The sequence below is a fragment of the Lolium perenne genome, chromosome 4, assembly GCF_019359855.2.
Source record: "Lolium perenne isolate Kyuss_39 chromosome 4, Kyuss_2.0, whole genome shotgun sequence".
NCBI classification, from domain to species: domain Eukaryota; kingdom Viridiplantae; phylum Streptophyta; class Magnoliopsida; order Poales; family Poaceae; genus Lolium; species Lolium perenne.
The window spans coordinates 79,481,927-79,493,235 of NC_067247.2; positions in this window are offsets into that span (position 1 = coordinate 79,481,927).

The window sequence follows — 11,309 nt, forward strand, 5'->3', positions numbered from 1 at the left end:
CTACATGACCATGTTGCCAATAAGGATATTGATCTCACTCATGTGGGGACAACCTACCAATTGGCGGATATTTTCACTAAGCCTTTGGATGAAGCCCGGTTTGTTAACTTGAGAGGAGAACTTGGTATTCTTGATCCTAAAAACTTGGATTGATTAACTTCTTGCACTATATTCTTGCATTTATCTTGCTCTCTAGCTTAGAGGCACATCACATATGGGGATAGTCATCTTACCATGTGTTGGTATGATGCATACCTATGTGTGCAACATAAATAGACCCAATGTCATTATATGGACCCAAGCATGTCTCTTCGAGGTCTCATGACATTTGCGCTTTCACATAGGGGGAGTAATCCCCCGCCCCTCATTGAGCCTCAATTACAACTTGATTTGACTATATAAGGCTAAACGATCTTATTGCAAAAAACTATTCCAAAATGTTTTATGGTTCTTGATATACTTCGAATCATGCCAATTATTGCTATTTATATCTTGTTTGGATTTCACTCCAATGGGTATGCCTAGAGAACTTTGTGTTTCCAACCCCATGTCTATGCCCATCTCATCATCGTCTATCTATCTACATGTACATGTCATCATCTGAGAATTCATACATATTTACACAAGAATAGGGGCAAAACGAGGCAAAATGAGACAAAACTGGGCAAACAGACTCTGGCCGGTCACTGGCCCGGTCGGACCGGCCTTTGCGCCGGGCCATCCGGCGCCTGTCCCGGTCAACCAGGCGGCCGACCGGCCGTGCGGCTGGTTATGTTTGGGGGAGGATACCCCTTGGGGGTCTTCTTCCTCATTATCCCCCACCTCCAAAACCTCCATGGTCGCCGCCTCCACCACCTCCACCATGTCCTAGGCCCTTCCCACCACTAGTTTCTGCCCAAACTTCACCCAATCGTAGATCGGGATATCTCAAGCCTCTTCACCAAAGGATTTGGTCCCTCTCAAGCTATTTTGGGAGATCTTGGGAATTTGGCCCTCAAGCCCTCTTCACGTGTTCTTCTTGCTCACTTGGGCAAAGAGGACGATGTCTTCGGGTAAATCTTCCTCCCATTCCCTCTCCCTCTTGCTTTTCCTCTCCCATTGCCAAATTTTGAGGAAAGTTGAGAAAAGTTAGGGTTAGGGTTAGGGTTAGTAAGTCCTCATGCCATCTAGAGTGTCTCACACCCCTATGCACATTGTTCACTCTAATGGTATAGTCTATGTTCAAGTTTGTGAGTTTTTGCATGATTTTGTGGTCGAATTTCTGGGCAAACATCACAAGTCAACAACACCTGGTTTACAGCCCGGTCAACCGGCCTCTCAACCGGCCGGTCCGGCGTGCCGCCCGTTCAACCGGATTGTCAACCGGCTCATCCGGTCTGTCGTCCGGTCGGACCGACCTGTGCGCCGGATCGCCCAGTTCTTCGCATAATCTCATCGAAACACTTGGATATTTGCTATGCTTATTGGCCTCCCTATTTACTGATGACATGTATACTTACCCCACTGCTATCCTCGCTTTATTCTACTGATTCACAGGTGATTCGAGTAGTGAGGAGTATGGCACTGTTGCCAAGAGAGGAAGGCGTTCGGGACCTCCAGCCCGCCGTACTAGCGGTCGTGTGCCTTCCGGTGCACCTCCGACTACTGATGGCACCTCATCTGGAAGAACCATGTCAGTTGCCAACAGAAAGAGAGATAAACATGCAGCACAAGAAGATGATGAGATCTTGCCAACATATAATGTTGGCGATGTACAAGTTGGTGCAAGGAGAAGACTTAGAGACGCCAACCCCTATCGCTTTGAGGCACCCACTTACACAGGGGGATCACTTTTTCTGGACTAAGACACAACAAAGGATGTGGGAAGAGTACTACGACACCCAAGATCACATGAAGAATGGTACCTTTGTTATGCCCAAGGCCATCAAGGATGTTCTTGCAATGCATGAAGCCACCAAGTTTCGTTTTGTGGTTGAGACCTTGCAGCGGATGGGGTTGTATGAGCTTATGTGCCTGACGCCTACTGATGAGTGCTATTGTCCAATCTTGGTGAGGCAGTTTCATTGCACCGTCTTTTTCCATGATGATGCAGCTCGGACTATGACTTGGATGATTGGCAAACAGAAATACACTTGCAACTATCTTGATTTCTGTGAAGCCATGGGGTTTGGTGGAGGTCGTGCTCGTGGTTTCAAGATATACTCTCAGTAGAAGTTTACCAAAGGAGACATTGCCTTCTGCTATCCTTCGGACCCCACAGCTGGACCTCCCACTATTTCTGGCATGTACTAGTCCTACCTGCTACTTGTCAAGCTCTTCCGTGAGACTCTCATCAGCAAGTCCGGCGATACAAGTGAATGCCGTGGCTATCATCTGAACTTGATGTACTACTACCACCCCGAGTACCGGAAACTCATTGATGGTTGTGATTTCCTCTACTGTGAGCTGAGGCGATGTGTTCGCGAACGGATGACTCCTAACTATGCTCAGTATGTTCAGCTGCTCATCAACAAGGTTGTGCCAGCACCTCTCAATACGCAAGATGAACGGGTCAAGATGGAAGCCTTCAGGGTACCTATCCAAGGTGATAGACCGGACGTCCCTGAAATGATGCCTTCTGAGCGCCGGTCCAAGGAACGCCATGACCCTGCTAGCTCCAGCTACTCTAGGCGCCCACAGCATGGTGTCTCACGGTTCTTCTCTAGCTTATGGCAGATGTGCAAAAATACCAATGATGTTGCACATCAAAGTCTTGCTTCGAACCAAGAGACGAGGAGGCGCCAAAATGAGTTCATGGCTACTAGGAATGCACCTGTTCCTCCTCCTGGCCCTGAGTTGGAGCCTCTACATGCACCTAACTGGGAGATGCCTCCTATCTCTGATCAGATGTTCCAGAACTTTGATCCCTCCTTGTACACTTTTGGTGGTCCTCCTCCTAGGCCTGCACGTGTCCCTGCTGACGAGGATGAAGGTGATGCGGATGAGGATGCGCGTGATGATGGCGAGAGCTCATATTCCGCTGGGCATGAGTTCTATTGATGGGTGCGCTAGCATCTCTCCTCTTTTCTTCGCCTTTTTGGTGTTCCGATGCCAAAGGGGGGGAAGAGAGTAGAGTCTAGGATTCACGGGGTTCTTTGGTTGTCACAAGCCATGGGTGTTGCTTTATTTGATTCTTATATGGCTTGTGCTTATTTGCTTTTATCATTCCAAGAACCATTTGCTACTTTAAGTAATTCGTGTATGGATATTTACTTTTATGCTTAATCTCTATGTTAGGATGATTATGTGTGCTATGCTTATATATCTCAATATGCACATCTCCATACCATGCTTGTTTCCTAAAGATATTGGGGGAGCTTCTCATGTTCCACAAAAGTTGCACTTTGCATTCAAACGCAAATTCTCGAAGTGCACACTTTATGGGGGAGCCATCTCAATATCTTATATGGAATCAAGGTTTAAAGCTTATCATAATATCTATATGTGACTCTAGCTCGGTTTGTCATCGTATACCAAAAAGGGGGAGATTGTAAGGGTATTTTACCCTTATCCATTATTTTGGTAACTATGACACAGTGCTAGTTTATTTGGACTAATACATGTCTACAAGATGATTCCCAGGTATTAGCCAAAGAGGTATAATGGTGTATCAATAGAACAAGAAGGCAACGGGAGACCCCCCACTTCGATGAAAAATCAATAGGGATTTTCCAGAGCCTGGCCGGTCCCAGACCCGGTCAGACCGGCCCTGGCACCGGACCGCCCGGCGCCGACCGGGCCCAACGCCTGTGCCATCCGGGCAGGTTCCAGTAAAGAAGGGCGAGCACTCCGGTCTGCGTCCGGTCGCCAGCCCGGTTTGGACCGGCCACTCCGGTGCATGGCCCGGTCGGACCGGGTTCCAGACCGAGCGCGCCGGTGCCCAACCGGCCTTTGCGCTTGTGCCATCTGGGCGTGATCCAGTAACCTCAGAAGCACGCCCGGTCAAGACCCGGTCACAGCTCCGGTTGGAAACCGGCCGGTCCGGTCACTGGCCCGGTCTGACCGGCCTGTGCGCCGGCCTGTCCGGCGCCAAATCCGGTCGATCGGGTTCCTCAAGGAATCTGATGACATGTCAAGTGAGCAACGGCCAGATTTCGAAGAACACTATAAATAACCCTTCTCCTACCTCTGAAAAGTTAGGCACTACACTACAAGCTGTTCTTGAGCTCTCTCTCACATACTCCATTGCTAGAAACACCAAAAGTCTCAGATCTCCCTCCTCCTCCACCCAAACTCAAATCCCTCCGGGGAAACGATAGAGGAGGACCCGATCTACTGTTCTATCAAGACAAATCTCATTCCCCCTTGTATTCATCAAGAAGCTTGCTCTCTAGGGTTCCTTGGAAACCCTAGGTGGGCAAGAGTGGTCCGGAAGCATCCGGGCTATGGATTTGCTCCTGACAAGATTGTGAAGGTTTGGAGGCTACCTCAAAGTCTACCACAAGTGAGTGAGCTATTCCTTCGTGGGATAGGCTCCGGAGAATAGGGTGAGCCTTCATGGCGTGGGGAATCCTTCGTGGGACCTCCACCCCTCCAAACGTGACGTACCTTCTTGCAAAGGAAGGGAACACGGGAATACATCCTCGTCTCCGCGTGCTATCGGTTATCTCTAACCGAACTCCTTACTTGTGATTTAACTGCCTGTGAGAGCCTTCGTGCTCGAGTTAGTTGTATCCTCATATAGGTTGTCTCACCTAGTTTGCATTAGGTTCACATTTATATTCCGCAAAGCCTAATATTGCAAAGGAAGAATTAAAATATGTAGAAACCTATTCACCCCCCTCTAGGTTTACCATCTCTGAACTTTCAGTCATCCTCCCGCAGATGCAGGCGAGCGCGGGCGCTCATCGCCGGCGACGAAGTCGGCGAAGGTGTCCGGCAGCCTCTGGATGCCGTGTGGGTCGCCCTTGAGGACGACGATGAACTCGAACAGCACTGGCCACTCCTCGTCCTGCATGTCCAACGATGAGGACGACGACGACGTCGCAGGAGAAAGCGAGTGTGCAGCTCTGCCGCGGCCGCGGCCACGACCACGGTCGCGAGCTCAGCCTCCGCCTCTACCAGCCATGGCGTCGACTCTTGAGATGGTGGCGGCTAGGATTGGGGAGAAAGGCGCTGGGTTTGTGTGTGAGAGGGACGATGAGAGGCGGCCTTTTTTATAGGCCGGAGGGAGGTGGGGAGCGATGGCGCTCATTAACACCGGCACACCGAGCTAGGCGCGACGAGACGCTTCGCTGCGCCTCTGCGGGAACTGCACCGTCGCTGCGCACCAATAACTTCCGTCGCAAGGTAGGCTACGGTTAGGTTAAAATTCAATGTGCCGCTGATGGGTCGGCCCTGCCACTCCCCGCCTCGCTTTTCGGTGTGTCCAGCATCCCCGGTGCGTCCCCTATGGGGCGGGGACGGCCTCGGGGCGCCGGACAAAAAGCGGCTTTGGGGGACGCGGATGGGAATGTTTTTTTGTTCGGCGCGCCCCAAATCCCTTTGTGGGACGGTTTGCGGGACGCGACTGGAGATGCTCTAAGGGCATCTCCAACGGGGTGACGCATTTCGGACACCAAAGCGGACGTGTCGCGTCCGTTTGCGTTGGCCGAAATGGTCGAAATCGTCCGCGCATTCGTTTGCGTCGGGGGTGGCTCCAGCGACACGACGCATAATTTTTTTTCCATTCATAAAGTCGTAATTTACATTAATAAAAAACATAAAAATGCCATAAAGGTGTGGTAAAAGTAGGTACTGCCTACTGTCGTCATCGCTGATGAAGTCGATGAACTCCGGCGATGGCCATGGAAGCTGGTACGCCGGCGGTGGAGGAGGTAGGGCAGGCTGCGGCAACTGCGGCCAGGCCGTCGCCTGCGCAGGAGGCTGTGGTGAAGGTGGCCAGGGATCCTAGGCCGGAGCAGCAGCCGGAGCGCGGTCGTTGGAACGCGTCGGCGTGGCCAGAGGAGTCGCGGGCCTCCCCTGCGCGAGCGCGGACTCGCGGAGCTGCATTGCGAGCCCGTCCCACAAAGTGAGCTCGTTGAGCTCGTCGAGCTCGATGTTGGCCAGTGCCATGGCAATGGCCTCCTCCCCGGTAATGTCCGGCGGCTGGGTCTCTGGATCCCACGCTGGCCCGCCGTCGTCATGGTCATACTCTGCCATGTCCGCGTCCTCGTCCGCGTCCTCCTGGTCGTTCTCTTCTTCTTCCACGACGATCCCGCGGTCGAAGTAGTCGATGTCGACGAGGTAGCTACCGCAGCGGCGTGCGTCGAACTCCCACGTCCTGAAAGAGATCCAGTTGTAGGAGTTGAGCTCGTACGCCTAATCTTCCCGGAGATCCGGTGGCAAAATCGCTCGGTGGCGGCGCACCTCGTCCCGCTGCTCTTGCCTCTTGGCCCTCGCGCGGCACAGGGGAACCGACATGCATTGTGAAAAGACACTCTCACTTTGACTCTGAGCAACCGCAGATGACCCTTTTTACGCTTCTCCATATTAGTGACAGCAGTTTTTTTGTGTGGTGTAATCACTTTCACTGTCCTTGTCTTCCAATCAATCCACGAAATTCTCTGTGAATCCATTCTTGCAATCACTCGGCTGCACTGGCCTGGAGGCCAGGCTCATGAGAAAATCCAAACCAAATCGACATGAAGATCAAGTAACCGTCGCTGTCATTATCTTCATCTTTATAAAAATGTACTTTAAAATTTTCCTTTTCTTTTTGTGAGACAGTGAGAGTGTCTTTTCACAATGCATGTCATCCTACAGTAGTAGTTCGACTGGCACATCTAGAGTTCAGTCATTGACTATATACTCCGACAATTTGCTAACACACACCTTGTACTGTACTCCCAAAATTTGCTAACTTTCAATACTATTACCCAATTGGTTAAGTATTTTGACCTAGATGTTATGGAAGACAGGAAAACAATCACTCCCAAGGGGACGGCCGTCACAGGATACTGTGCTTGAGGGTTCAGCAAGAGGTTGCCATCTCGTGCAGTCCGATCAAGATAAGGTTGATGCATCAAAAGACGCTTATCCAGCGGCCAGTATGGGATCTGATTTGCTAGTTAGGACACATTTGGGGTGCTACGTTCGACGACAGAAACGAGATCAAAATGTTAGTCACACAGACAGCCATGCATCACCGTACCTGAGGACAATGAAGATCACCAAATTAGTCCTGGAACAGTGGCGAGTAGAATCTTTTGCATCGTTGGTACTCGCTTGGTTCCATCATTGTTTTTGTAGTATATTAGTTCAAATTCAAACGACAAGAATATGAAACCAGGGAGTAAATGTTTATGAGCTGCGCAGACAACTATTTTTCTACTACCTCTGTCAATAAAATTATGTCACAAGTTTATCTAAATTTAAATATATCTAGACACTTTTTAGTTTATAGATACATCAGAGTTTGGATAAAACTTAGATATCTTTTTATGGATGGAGGGAGTAGTACTTACTCCATTCATAAAAGAATATCGACGTCATGTCTTAATTTGAATATATTTATACACTAAAAAAGATCTAGATATATTTAAATATAGACAAACTTAAGATATTATTTTATAAACAGAGGTAGCCAGACTACAATAATTAAACGGATATTTTCGGAGTAGTGTTGAGATTCACCCAACACACCAGCCAGACGGGACGAAAATGCTTCACACACGACAAATTCTGTCCGATGTGTGTACGATACTGTTCCACCTAGTGCTAGTTTTTTTTTTTTTTTTGATTTTTTTTTTTTTTTTTTTGAGATTTCCTCAACTTAGTACAGCTGTAGTATCTGAACTTATGCACTAACACACTCCACACGCACACCACACGCACACACACCCACTAGTGCACAAGCTAGATAGCACACGTACTAAACCGCGAGCCTAGTCAACTCCAGGGTTAAACCCAGTGGCAGTGGGAAGCACTGCAATACCTCTAACCGAACCGCGGGAGAAAACTAACATTTTTATTCTGGGGCAGAGCCCCCGGTGAGACACCCGGAAAATCGCTCCCTCTGGGAGTCGATCCCGGGCGGGCTGTGTGGCCACCGCCAACCACAGCCACCGAGCTACACGCTCGTTCTCCACCTAGTGCTAGTTAATCCCCTTCCCTTGCAGTGGCCAAGTCTCGTCCAAACTCAAACCTGTAGTACTGCCGAGCGTCTCTAAAATATGCCCACAACTCCAAAACATGCAATCGTCTTCACCAATTCAAACCTTTGGATCTAGTTTTGTCTGCGTCGATAGCTTAATGGCGCGCTAATTTAAACTCTTGTACTAAGCACTTATTCATCGATCGGAAGCAATTTAACTTGTGCTTGTCACGATCGGAAGCAATTTAACTTGTGCTTGTCGCGATTGCCGATTGATCAGTCCGCCATGGAGGAAGAGCAAAATTATACATAGAGTGCCACAATGAGAATCTCATGTGATGAGGGTATCTCCAACGGCGCGACGCATTTTAGCGTCCGGAAATGTCCGCGCTGTCCATTTGCGTCGGCCAAAATGGTCGAAATCGACCGCGCATCCGTTTGCGTTGGGGGTGGCTCCAGCGGCACGATGCATTTTTTGGCCAAAATTTTTTTTAACATGAAAACATAATTTGCATAGTTTAACACATGAAAAAAAACCATAAACGCGTGCGCCTACTGTTGCTCGTCATCGCTATCGAGCACGATGAGCTCCGGTATCGCCCACGGCCAGTTGCCATCCGAGGGAGCGTACACCGGGCGCGCCGGCGGCGGTGGAGGTAGAGGCGCCCAGGGATGCGGCTGTGGCGGCGGTGGAGGCGCCCAGGGATGCGGCTGTGGAGGAGGAGCCCAGGGGAAGCGGCGGTTGCACTGGTGGCGTAGCGGGGCAGCGGCGGTTGTGCCTGCTGACGACGCGTCGGCGCCTGCTGTCTTCGTGGACGAGTCGGCGTTGGACGGTCGAAGAGATAATCCCTGTCGCCCATGAAGCCCGCCCTCCTCCTGCTATCCGTCTCGGTCGACAGATAGGTACGCCAACTTTCAGAGTCGATGGCGTACGCCGGATCGGCGCGGAGGTCCGGCGGTAGGTACCGCCTCCTTCGCCGGATCTCCGCGGTCCGATCAGGCTCGCACGCAGGGACGGGAGGGATGGGCACCCGGCGGCAGCTGAGCCGCCAGCCGCCAGGCAGTTGCACGCCCGACCAGCGCTCGCACGACATCCATTTCCCGTGCATCAGCCTCCCCAGCGTGACGGGCAGCGGCACCCTCTGCGTCCCCTTGTTGCTGCCGGTGCCGGAGGCCTCGAAGTCGTTTGTCTTCCCCATGGAGCTGCGGCGGTGGTGGTGCGAGTGGAGGTGTGGGCGAAGGAGGAACGCGGCCGCTGGACTTTTAAAGGCGGCCGCGCACGGGATACGATGCCATTGAAGGCGGCGCAGAAGCCCAGCCGCCGCCTGCCAGTGCGCGCGCAGAACAGGCAGCCATGCCATTGATGGCGAAGGCTGCGGCGCAGACGCGGAAGCGCTGACCGCCGAAGCGATGCCCTCGATGCAGACTCGCTGCCAAGCGGGCCCGGTGGAGACGCGAGCGGACAGTTTGCGTGTCCGCACAGCATTCGCAGAGACGCAAACCTGCCGCATATTGCAAATATGCGAACGGTCCGATCACTTTGCGTCACGCCGTTGGAGGTGGTGCCAGACGCATTTTCGATCAAGACAGACGCAAACGGTTGGTGCGTCGCGCAGCTGGAAATGCCGTGAGCGAAAATTTGAGAAGGGCACGCGCCGGCGGCCGCATGTGCTATGACTTGACCAGTTCTTCTTGTCTCTACCGCTACGGAAATAGATGAGGCAGAGGAGGATGAAAGCCACGCTACTCTTTCCCATCCCAAGTAGGCCCAAAGCTAAACCACGAGTTGCGCCGCATGTGGTAAGTCCGATCGTACAGGAATCGGACGAAATTGATCGTACGTATAGCAGGACTCAACTGTGAGAAAACAACAAGCTGCCGATCGATCGATCGATCACCCATGCCGCAGCCGCAGCTATCGCGCGACGCCGTGACGTGAGACTGTAGGCCGGGCCTCCCCCATGCAACGGCACACTGACACGGTCGTGCTAATTAAGAAGGAAGATCGGATTCAGAGCTGGGGCGCGCCCCATCCGTTCATCAGCACGGTACAGTCAAACGGTACCATGCGAGGGGAAGTACGTCCACCGCCCATGCTGCCCAACCGGGGACCTGATCGGAATTACGTAGAGCAGCAGATCTAGCACAAAAACCAACTGGGCAACGACCACAAACCCCGGGCTGATGTATTGGTCACGGGTGGACTAGCGGGCTGCGAGGGAGCTGCATTAATGGAGGAAGACGACGACCATAAGAGCATCCCTAGTGGTCTCTCTAAAGGGCCATCCAAACCCATTTAGATGGTTGTGAGGCTAAAAAACGCTCCCAGTGGTCTCTACTTTACGGGCTCATGCTGTAACCTCTACTGAATTTATCCCTAACCTCTACTTTACGAAGAGTTTACTGCAAAAAATACATAACACCGGTGGATCGAGATGCAAGAGCTGCGTGCGGGGTCGATTGGGCCGGCACGACCGGGCCATCGACCGCTGGTGGGTTCAGAGCGGCCATGGCGGCACTAGGGAGGCGCGGCGTGGCCGGAGCGGACAGGGCAGGGATAATGAGATCTGCAGCGGCAGCGGCGAGGAAGGGGAACCAACGAAATTGAAATGTCCTTCGCGCCAACGCCTCGCACGGGATGATGACCGCGTTCGGTTTGGCCCGAGGATCTACATATCTCCGGGTTACGAAGCCGAGTATGCCAACCCTTGCAAAAATATTTTCAGCCATGCGGATTTGCGGTGTCTAATCTGGTACTTTTTCAACCAAAATCGCAAACAAAAAGTTATTATACGGATTTCGCGAATATACGACATCTGCTAGAAATGCTCTAACCGCTCTTTTTGCTGAGCCATGCTGTATGACAGTCAACCTGTACTGAATTTTTCCCTGACCTCTACTTAACAAAGAGTTTATTGCAAAATAAATAAACGCTATAGCCGTGTCTCGATGGATCGGTGCACGGATGGGCGTGCGATATCTCACTGTAACACACACACACACACGTGCATAGAGCTATCACACGTCCACAATGCCTCGATCGGGAGGGACGTGTGAAGTGTGATCAAAGTTTTGGGGACCTTTCCTGCCCGGGGGTCAGGCAATTAAAATTTGTCTGTCTCCCTCCGACGGCTCAGCCCACCAGGACCAAAAACACCAACCTCATGTTTCTCCTTTTCTAGATGGCATCCTCCTT